The sequence below is a fragment of the Amblyraja radiata genome, chromosome 4 (genome assembly GCF_010909765.2).
Source record: "Amblyraja radiata isolate CabotCenter1 chromosome 4, sAmbRad1.1.pri, whole genome shotgun sequence".
Taxonomy (NCBI): Eukaryota; Metazoa; Chordata; class Chondrichthyes; order Rajiformes; family Rajidae; genus Amblyraja; species Amblyraja radiata.
Window position 1 is genome coordinate 42,742,729 of NC_045959.1, and position 12,172 is coordinate 42,754,900.

At 36.4% G+C, this 12,172-nt stretch overlaps 1 protein-coding gene across 3 annotated transcripts in view; it reads right to left on the bottom strand.

The window, feature by feature from the left end:
* zfhx4 (zinc finger homeobox 4) overlaps positions 1-6,677 on the bottom strand; it is a 326,096-nt gene extending 319,419 nt beyond the window's left edge. Inside the window, exon 1 of one of the 3 annotated variants that reach the window (XM_033019258.1) lies at positions 6,288-6,677. The gene's annotated coding sequence lies outside the window, so the exon portion shown is untranslated. Of the gene's footprint in view, positions 1-4,995; positions 5,013-5,204; positions 5,320-6,287 lie in introns of those variants that run through there. The other 2 variants (XM_033019260.1, XM_033019262.1) reach the window with 2 other exon arrangements.
* Between the last annotated feature and the right edge of the window lie 5,495 nt (positions 6,678-12,172).

Consider the following 12,172-nt stretch of genomic DNA (forward strand, 5'->3'; position numbering starts at 1 on the left):
ACAAACACTTCCAGACATCTGAACATTTGAAAGTAGTTTATTGTGTATTTAATGCAGAAAATAGCTCTGGATACAAAATTCTTACCAATAATTACAACTGACTTTTTATGTTTACATCTCGTAATAAGTTAAAAGCATCAATTGGAGAATTAACAACCAGATTTCAAATTATTTGAACATACTGCAAATAATTGCAGATTTTTATCCAATAAAGCAAATTGAGTAACATTTATTTATTAATTTATATATTTAATTTATGTAATTAATGCATTTACGATTACATAAATTATTACAAACTTTTTGTATTCTTGCAATGTTGGGTATTTAGAAATTGGAATGAAAGTGTATGCAGGCAGGAATAACAATCTGGTGCTATACAAGTAGGATACTGCACTGTGGCAACAAAACATTGGTTTCATTTGTCGGTAGGTACTTATTTATTCACAGACATTCAACAGATTTTCAAACCAGCAATGGCATTAAATAAATTGGTCGAAAACAAAATGCCACAGGAGGAACACAAACATGAAAGCACAATGTTTAAAAACAGCTTCTGATTGTGTAGATGTGCTGAAAAACAGTATATTCCACAGCAGAAGTACTGAATGCCTCTCGATAATTACATTAAGTGTAATCATGAAATGGCGCTGATATACATGTTTTATGTATGTTTCAGAGTCAGCGAAGAATTAAAGATCCAGAGTTTTTCTGATTTGGGGTGGAATGTGACGAGACAGCATGATAGGGTAGATTTATGGCAGCCAGCAAGAAATGGGGCTTGCAAAGGTTATGGCATGCATAGAAAAAAAACTACGCCTGTAAGCTGCTGATTTACGTTGACACATATCCAGATGAAATTCTCCTTTGTAAATTGCCTGGAGTGGTCATTTTGAGGTTGCACTTTATGAAGTGTTTGACATCTTAGACAATGTACATAACTACGCCATGAACGACTATGCAAAGATAATGTTAAATGTATTTTCTGGTGCAGATCCGTAAATTCACTTTTATAATTGTGATATTGATTGAACATTGAGATAACATTCCTAATTAGATTATGGTGCTTTGGCTGCCTCTGCTGTGTCACTTTTTTTCTGTTAGATTCCTTACATCCACATTTAGTGATCAAGACTTAAAATATATATATATATTTCATGTTTGATTATAAGTGACAGAGATTAAAAAAGGTGGAAGGTATATTTTGAAGGTTAGGGTTTAGGCTATCATCATCAAAGGAACGTGAAAGTGCTTAACTTTTGCTATTGACCCAAATCATGGCTTTAGGACTGTCACCTGATACAATTTTTTTTCAAAAGAGAAGTTTTATTATTGAGCACACTTGAAGCTACTCTGTAATTTATATGTAAAGTATAATCTCTTTGAGAAATAAGTAATAATATTCAATGTAACAATGCCTATCTTTTTTGGCTACCCTTTTCAGATGGACTACTCCTGTTTGGAATGCTGTTATCTTAATGTATACATAACAGTCTTAATTAACCAATGGAGCTAACGCAACAGAAACCATTGAAAGATCTTTAACATATTACTGCAATATCTAATAATTAAAGTTTCTTGAAATCCAGCAGAACTTTGCACAATGCCTGAGGCAGTTCAATGTGATGGGTAAATTGTCAAAGATTGAACCCTACTGGGGCTGCCCAGTTGTTCAAGCTGTTGAGGAATTGGCTTTCAGCCAGAAGGTCCTATGTTTGAGTTTCAAGCTGCCTGTCACACAAGCCCATTCACCACAACTACTTCTCAGTCAGTCCACTAGATTGGCTGGCATGTGATGGTGAGAAATTAATCTTGGGCTGGAAAAATGGCTTTGGATATTTCAATTGGAACCGCACAAGTCGAAAAGACACAATTCCCTTGCTGTCAGTTAAGATAAGCCAAAGCAGAAATTCATATTCCCAATAAATGCAGCATGTTATTATCAAAAAGATTACTGGCGAAATATATAATATTTATTTGCTATTCCATCTCGGTTAGTTAATTTATTTGTTATTTTATAAGATAACAGTGCATTTAAATTTTATTTCTTAAAGATTTACTGAACAATTTTTATCTTAGATGTGAGACGTACTTGAGATCTTAACTATTTCAAACCATGTTTACAATAATGCTATTTTTGTGTATGTTCTATTCTTAAATAATTCAGCACACTGAATTCCCTTTGAATTCACATAATTTGTCTTGGGTTCACTGTTAATGAAGGCCGAAGAGTAACTTCATGTAAAGAAGTAAAATTGGACAAATGTTATCACACGTAAACACCAGAAGCACATTAGTGGTTATTGTGGATGGTTGGTTGTTTTACATAATATTTCCATTTAACTGCTCTTCACTCAATATAACATATTTTCCTTTTTTTTTTTTTTTAAACATTTTTCTTGGCATTTATCCTTCAGTCATGGAAATTGCAAGTAAAATATTTTATTTCACTCAGATAAAACATCCCAGAACTTTCCAAAGCATAAATGACTGAATAAAGTGGAATATTAGATTTCATTATACTGCACACATTCTTCCTTTCATATCAATCACTGGTATTTTGCAATTAGATGAATGGTAAGGCCAGGAAATGTAGCGGTCTCCCATCAATAAGCCTTGCCCCATCAGAGGCACGGTATGAGCTGATATGAGACACTGGCTAATTGTAGTTTTGCAATCGTGAACAAAATAGATTGCAGACATTTATATATACATGTCCTCTATTATTGGTGCCACTTTGAATGAAGTTCATACTACAATAGGTATTGATGAACCAGAATGCTATTTCATCTATGCACACATTCTCACTAAAACTAGATTGAGAATGGCTGAAATGATTTTACATAGAAGCCTTGACAACATTAGTTAGCGGAGACTTTCATTGCATTCCTGAGTCACATTCAAACTCGGGTCCCGGAGGTGAAAGGAAAGCAATCTGACATGTAATGCTAAGTCTCCAGCCATTTAGATTACCACGTATTGAAAAAACCCCACTATTCTACCATTGCATAATGACAATGTCAACCTTAGGCGGCCTTCCAGACTTTTTTAAAGCTTACAATCCGAAGAATGTCTACTCTAACCATATAAGTGGAATGTTCCCTAACTGACCAGCTGCAGAAATTGAGATTTCTTTTTATTTGTACAGTATGTTTCTTAAGATCGAAATAGCCTCAGCATTTAAAAGTTCACTTCCACTTGCCAATGCTGCATTGTACATAACTATTAAAAACCATTTTAAATCCTTTTTCACGGATATTTTGTTTATTTGTTTCTGATCAGGTTTTAACAGAATTACAAAAAGAGTAAATAGTAAGTGGTGTCATTACCGCTAACTATAATGCAAATATAGCTGTGTAGAACAGAAATATCACCCGAAGTATGTTGTATGTTTAATGTTGGTTTACTTTTTGGCTTTCAATTATATTAGGGAAACTTTACATCAAGGGATAGCCAGAAAGAAAATGGTGGTGGGATATCACTGAATGCGGAAAGACATTATGAAAGAGACTGGGCAACCATTTTCAGTCTGTAATTATTACCAAACAAGGCATAGCTTATTAGATACATGACTTTGATGAAAGAAACTAAAAATAAATTTGCTCTCTTTTATGTACCAAGCATTAGCCTGGCAGAAATATATTTTCAAAATACATAAATCAACTAATGGCAAACATCATATGCCACCTACCTCTAGTCTATACTTTGTCCATTAGTTATAGGAAACTGTGATAAGACAATTAAATTGAAATAACTAATTTCACATTTCAATTTGTTGCTTGCTCGATTTTGAAAACTGCGATGCAATTCCACTGATTGTCTTTAAAGTAACGTAAAAACTTCCAGATGACAATATTTAGGGTGTTTCCATGCCCAACAAAAATAAGGGCAGCATTGATTATGTGGCATCATAACTCCACTCAGAAAAACATTTAGTTACTTTGATGACAGTGTGCATTTGAGATCTAATCTATTGCTTGCTGCAACAGGATGTAGCGTTAAATTTTTTTTAAAATACATCATTTTTTTTATTATTGCAAAGTAAATGTTGGTCAGAAAGTAGTGGATGCAATTTTCTTTCACTTCAGGTATTATTCAGATATAATCCTTCTGATTCATTTTTTTAAGCAACAGCTAAAGCTTTTAAGCAGGATTTATTACAAAATGTATACAAATTATCAGCATGAACTCATTAGAAAGGGCATCACAGCCAGCCAACTGTGTTTTATCTATGTATCTGTACATCTTTGCCAATAAACATATAATTGCCCTTAATGAAAATGCTTATTGAACCTTTAGTTTGCTTAAGAAAAGGAACACCATTTTAATTATTTTAATATTCACCCAGTTTGAACTGCCTACACGAAGTATTCAGTTTGACTAGATCGCCACGAGTTCAAATAGCTGCAAATACATGATGTTAGGAATGAAGCAAGACAACTAGCTTTATAAAATGGAAAGGCAGCCGGGAAAGAATCTCAACTAAATAAAACTCTAATAAAAGATCCATCCAATATTCACAATGGAAAATACAATTTCTCCAATGATGACATGGAATTATGTACTTTGACACTGGTTTTGCAAGATATTACAATTTAACTTAGGCAAAAGTGATGCAAACAGTTAAGGCTACAGCTTATTTACTTTGCTATTGAAAACTACATATTTTTAAAGAAGCTTCGAGATTAAATTCTCAATTTTCTTTGTTTAGCATCACTGACAAACTAAAATATGAGCAGTAATAATACTGTGATGTTGTGATATGTTTTTCAATTCTAATAGTACAGATTTTCAAAAGACAAAATGATTTCTCAGCTGAAGCAGCAAAATAGCAGAGTGACTAAGTACATTTTTCTGCCTTTGTGCTAAAGAATCAGTAGGTATTAAATTACACCATCTCAAATCTTTGCTCTTCAATCCCTTAATCCTGGTGGAGCAGAGATTTCAGTTCAAGATAACTTCACGCAGAACATTAAAAAAAGACCCGGTGAGCCCTACCTCAAGTATGCTGATGATTTTTTTCAGCTGCAATCTATCATTTGTGTCCTGCGGTATAAAATAACTTCAACGCAAAACCAGTGTCAAATAATTAACGTATTTTCATTGAAAACATCAGCACCAAGAAGAATAGGACTCCATCCTTTTTTTTGTAAGGTTGCATGAAAAGCAGTAAATGCATTCACATAAGACACTGCAGCCATTTGTACCTGTGGTTTTCATCACTTTTGACTGGGTTTCCTTACACGACTGAGTCTATCTGAACTGCATGACTTCAAATGAAGAGGGAAGCAAGACTGTCAGCCTTTACATCTGGTAGGCACCAATCTGCCTCTCATTCAGCTAAATAAGTTACGTCAGGTTTCAAAAAGTTGGAGAGCTGAATTAAAGCAATTATGTCTGCAAAATGTTTCTGGCTAACATTGGACATATATACTTTTATGTCAATCACTACCATGTGTTTTTAATAAAACATATAGTTTGCCTACTTAAAATTAATCTTATTCTGTTAATTTTGCCTTGCCAAAATATTACAGGCTTAAACATATCTAATTTTACATAAATAATGAAATCACGTCATAAAGCGCATGCAGTTAGTAAAATTGCTCAATTCAGCCATAATTGTGCGTTCATGTGTCACGCCCATCATCTGAAGTAATAATCTCCAGGTGCTGTGTTTTTTTTAACAAGGCTAAAGGATAGTTAGGAAGACATGGAATGAATTCTGTTTTAAGTTCTTTTAATTAAAACTATGCAAAGATATTTGCACAGTGGGTTAATCAAGCAAAACTTACCCCAGCACACTGAAATATGTATCCATTCCATAAACAGATAAATCTTAAGAGCAAAAATATTTATGAATTATTTGAATTTTGTGCATGGTGTATAAAATTTCTCCAAAGTTGTTCAACTTCAGGTTAATCAATTAATACAATTCATTAGTTCAACCGATTAATGTCATTTATCTCTTTGTTTTCACCCAGAGAGGAAAAAAAATCAATTGAAGTGAATGACTTCTTGTTGAAAAAAGTCTCATGTGAGGGCAAAAGGTTAAGACATGTGTACAGCAGTATATAAAGCCTACAAATAATTGCAGTTAATTTTACATCTGGCTGCAGGAAAAATAATGGGCTAAGCAATCCAGACTGAATAGTTTCGTTTAACTCTCCTACGTTAATAACAGTCAAATACAAGTTTCACACATCACAGCTAAAATTGTGCCAGCTATTCAGCTAACAATTTTGTCAACAACTTGAAAAACAGAATAACTTGGCCTATTTGGCATTCCTTACCTTATTTTACTGCAAGCCTCATCAAAATTTATTTGACCTTAATCATTGTTTCCATCAGTTTTACAGTGATGTAAAAACCTCCTCAAAACACAATTTTCTCTTGCGCTACAAAGTCCTACACCTAAATAACTGTTCCTGTTGTTACAACCACCACATCCCGAGTCCTGCTTTGGAATGAAGAAGGTGTAATTATGTCCTCTTTGCAATCTTTTTTAGATTTCTACTGATGCTAGGGAGTCTAATCTCATTCTCGCTTCTGCACCGCAGACCACAGCCTGTTTCGAGCAGCCTGGAAATCTCTTACATCTGGAGAAGCAATAATTCATAGGATTTTACTTGACAGCCATGACAGGCAGCGGGGCAGCCAGAAACAACTGTCTCTTATGTTGGACTATTTGCAAAAAGTCAGGAAAGGAGGAGCAGGCATAGGAACACATCCTTTCACAGCATATGCTGGCGGATGGAACTCTTTCATTGTCTGCCAATTGGTTTGCAAAAAGGCCTTAAATATCACATTGACAGTAGCTATCACTTCCAAACAAAATTCCTTGCAGAATGCTGAGCTGCAGAAGAAATGAAACTCTATTGTCAAGTGTGAGTCATACTGAATATGACTGGGTCTTTTTAAAAAAAAATATTGTGTGCGTTTATTTTCGAGTACTGTAATTGGATTTGCAGACTACTGTACACCTGCACCATGGATAGATTATCTTTTCCATAAGATATGTTCACAGGGGAATCAGATCCACTGGTTAGTCGGCAAAGGCCAGTAAAGGTGCTGGAATTTAATGCGGCAGAAGTGGCGCAGGCAGCAGCAATGCTGGTGTTTATGACTGCAGCAAATGCAGAAATAAACAACTTCCCTTTGAATCGGTCCATTGCTTGTATGTAGATGGCAGAGGTCTATCTGCTTCCAGTCAGATGCCGTGGTAGCCGAAGTGATGCCTCGCCACAGATCATGTGGAACCAATGTCCAAAGATTTGCATTTCTGTCCTCTCCAGCTGCCTGTAGTAGCAGCAGGTCACTGGTAAATCATCTGTGAAGGTTCAGCTGGGTAGTGTTTCATCACACCTCCCCATTCATAGGCAAGGCTGATTTCTGACCTAAGGGCAGAAAGGCCTAAGAAGGGATTGGGTTCCCCCACACACCCATTATCAGCTGCATTCACTCAGTGCCATCAGCTGAGACTGTCTAAATGGGAACAGCTGATCCTTACAACAAAAATATATAATATATATAAACATTTTCTAGTAAGCGGTCCCCAGCTGCCTTTCTCAGAGCAGCACTTTAGGAGTAACTCAACAACAGTGCACCCATGAGCAGACGGAAAAGAGAAATGTTCAAAACTAGACCAAGTGCTGCACGCCAAAGAAAAACAAATCCGATGCCAAACTACACATCGTTAGCTCAAATCTGTTCCATGTGGAAATCTGAATAATAACGTGAGGGAAAACGACTAGTGATCTTGAAGTGATTTGGCTTGCTGCCTGTCAAATATTCACTTTTGCTTCCACTTCTGCAATTACAATAGGAAATACATTTTCATTCATTTTCCTTTATCCAAGAACAGCCCCCTCCCCCTCCCCCTCCTCCTCCCCCTTCCCCTTCTCGCCCGAGATTGGAATAATTATCTGATTCACTGCTTCCATGAATGTTAACATTTTGAGCCATGCTTTCCAGGATGTTCTGCCTTTCTCTCTGCATTTCTGCCTCCTGCCAACTACCCTCACGTGTCCAAGGATTTAAGGCTTCTAATTAAACTGAATAGCCAGTGCAGTCTCTGTCTGAGCCCCCACCTCAATGTGCAGTTACAGATGTATTGCATTCAGTCAGCTTTTATTTATGATACTGGATTTTAGGGGGGTTTTCCCTGTTGCACGGCACAACATTCCATCCTGGTTTAACACAATGTATTTAATAACTATGTCGACTGTCTTAATTACCCTATAAAGCTGGATTCCATTGGCATTTGACCCTCTTCAGCATTCCACAGAAACTGCAGGACGATAATAATTACCAACTGACTGTGAGAAAATTAAACAAAAAGATTCAACGTTCTAGACACTTAAACAACCTGTAACATCGCACAGATAAATCATTGATGAAACAACATGCTTAGCGAGAGGATGGCCTTACAGCATTGAAGTATTTTCCCTTGTGTGATCATAAAAATATTACGTGTTTAATCATAGACCATGACTTCCTTTCATGTACTATATCAAGTATTATCATATACTCTTCATGATGGCGATCTATTTTCTAAATCATATTTAATAAAATGTGACGGTGTAATGAAACTTTTGCACTTGCAACGAAGTAACGCTGTAGTACTGAGGTGACACTATAACTGCAAAGTAAAGATTTGATCATCGGTGTTCTGATCACTCCCTCTCTGCAAAACCGATCTCGTACCCGCTGACACTATAAAATGGTGCCAGATGACATTTAAAATATACAGGTGTTGTATTTGACCTTCAGATAGTTTTTAAACATAAACACAGCTTTTAATAGTATTTACAAAAGGATCATTCTGATTTCAGTTTGACTTTGAAGGAACGGGGTTTGGTTCACTCCCTTGGATTTGGATCATAAGGTAGCATGCATTATAGAACAGGAGCATCTGGTCCTGAACTATATCCTACAGCTATCTCTCTTGACTCAGTAATGTGGTAAAATGGCGGCCACAAAATATAATACCTTAGCACAATGCAGTATTTAACAAACATTCCATGGTACACGAGATTGAAATTGTGGCAAATCAATGAAAGATTGAGATTTTGTTCTTAGCACTTGCTGTAAAAAGTCTCAACTCCAATTTAGAACAAGGCATTCGACCTGAAATTTAGTTTTACTTCCCAAATCTAATTCAACCAACAGCTTCATAAATGACCATCTTGGATTTTAGATAATGTTAAAGTGATGTTAGTGTTACGTGGAAAGAATATCTGCAAAAGGCAGAATTCTTTGCAAGAGCAATTTGCTGTAGAAAAATGGATTCTGCACCAAGAATTAATCGAATTAGCTGAACTACCTGAATATGTGCAATGTATTGAAAGAGCGGAAAGGAGGCGTGCACTGATACTAGAGGACATATGCAAAATATGAAAAACGAAATCTTTCTGCTTAATACAGCAGTTTCCAGTGCAACCATTCACATTTTGCCATTTGAATGGTAACAGGTTTGTGACTTGCATGAATGCCCTGACAAAAACAGAAGTTCCAGACCTATTGACAGATTTGGAATGACAATTCTATCTGATTGGCTTGGTATAAGCGTAAATTGTCTCTAGTGTGTGTGTAGGATAGTGTTAATGTGCAGGGATCGCTGGTCAGCGCGGACCGGCTGGGCCGAAGGGCAGTTTCCGCGCTGCATCTCTAAACTAAACTAAACAAAACAAATTGGCTTTGGTACAATTGTAAATTGTCCCTAGTGTGTAGGATAGTGCTAATGTATGGGGTAATCGCTGGTCGGCGTGGACTTGGTGGGCCGAAGGGCTTGTTTTCGTGCTGTATCTCTAAAGTAGAGTAAAGTTGCAGGATCTCATTCATTTCAATGGTGAACGTAGGGCTATTAGTTTAGTTTAGTTTAGAGATGCAGCGCGGAAACTGCCCTTCGGCTCACCGGGTCCGCGCCGACTAGCGATCCCTGAACATTAACACTATCCTACACACACTAGGGACAATTTACCCTTATACCAAGCCAATCAACCTACAAACCTGTGTGTCTTATGAAGTGCGGGAGAAAACCGAAGATCTAGGAGAAAACCCATGAGGAGAATGTACAAACTCCGTACAGACAGCACCTGTAGTCGGGATCGATCCCGGATCTCCGGAGCTGCAAGCACTGTAAGGCAGCAACTCTAAATCTGTGCCACCGTGCCGCCCTGAAACAGGAAACAGGAAAGTATACAACTTCAAATTAATTCTGAAACAGGAAAGTATAAACTTGATGTGTTTCTTTTAATTATTTGTGAACTTTTAACTGTTTTAATTAACTTTTAAATAACTGATACATTAAAAAAATATTTTCTAGTGGTTTGCTATTATTCCCATCAAGTCAGAGTATAGAAGTGAGATCGACCGATTGACCAAATGGTGCCAGCACAACAACCTGGCTCTCAATATCAGTAAAACCACTGAACTGATTGTGGACTTTGGAAGAGAAAGGATGAGGACCACAATCCTGTTTATATCAATGGGACGATGGTGGAGAGAGTCAAAAACTTCAGATTCTTGGGCGTGCATATTTGCGAAGATCTTTCCTGGATCCAGCACACTGATGCAATTATATATAAAGCACATCATCGCCTCTACTGCTGAGAAGATTACGGAGATTCGGTATGTCAAAGAAGATTCTCTTAAACTTCTATAGGTGTACAGTAGAGAGCATATTGATTGGTTGCATCACGGCCTGGTTTGGCAACTTGAACATCCAGGAGCGGAAAAGACTGCAAAAAGTTGTGAACACTGCCCAGTACATCACTGGCTCTGACCTCCCCACCATCAAAGGGATTTATCGGAGTTGCCTCAAAAAGGCAGCCAGCATCATCTACACCATCCTGGCCACACACTCATTTCACCACTGCCATCGGGAAGAAGGTACAGGAGCCTAAAAACTGTAATATTCAGGTTCAGGAACAGCTTCTTCCCTACAGCCATCAGGCTATTAAACACTACAATCTCAAATAAGCTCTAAACTTCAATAGACTATTATTATTATTATTATTATTATTATTATTATTATTATTATTATTATTATTATTATTATTATTATTATTATTATTATTATTATTATTATTATTATTGCACTACTATTGTTTGGTTTTTGTGTATGTGTATATATAATATATGTGTGTCTGTACTTGTGAGTATGTGTGTATATATACACACTGAACTTTTTTTTCTCTCGTTTATCATATTGTTTTCAGTGTACTATGTTTACATATCCTGTTGTGCTGCAGCAAGTAAAGGGCCTGTCCCACTTGGCATTTGTTTCAACGACTGCCGGCTTCATATTAGGGTCGCCAAAAGATTTTGAACATTTCAAAATCTAGCAGCGACAAAAAAAATGTTGAGGAAACACCGTGCATCAATACGTCATCACACTGCGTTACGCTGCATTACGCAGTGACTTTTTCAGTGACCTGATACGTCAGTCAATTATGCCAGCAGTCGCTGAAAAAATTGCCAAGTGGGACAGGCCCTTAAGAATTTCATTGTTCTATCTGGGACATATGACAATAAAACACTCTTGACTCTTGAAGTACAACAATTTACAATTTAGACTTTATACTATGGAGATACAGTGTGGAATCAGGCCCTTCAGCCCACTGTGTCAGCGCTGACCAGCGATCTCCCCATACACTGGCATTATCCTACACACTAGGGACAATTTACCATTTTACCAAAGCCAATTAACCTACAAACTGCTATGTCTTTGGAGAGTGGGAGGAAACCGGAGCACCTGGAGAAAACCCACAGATTCCTCCTGAAGATTAATTACAAGGAAATTGTTCAGCAATATTTACCCAGGAATGTTGTGACATATTTCATAAAAACATGACTATCTTATGGAACAAGAATATTGATTTTAATGATCACCTTGAAATATTATATTATAAGGCACAACTAGCAAAAATTTGTGTTAAAATTGCATTAACACTGATATATATTAATTTTCTTCATTACTTGGTTTACTGTCTTTCCATACATTATCCTAACAAAGCAGGCACATAAATATTAAAGACTTATCAATCTGCAAAAAAAAAGAGAATTTAACCAATAAGTTAGCTACTGCTTTTTTCATAAATATAATATAGAGAATGTTTTAGTAGGAATTTATTTGTGAAAGAATCTCATTTGCATTTTATAACAAGCCTGTGTT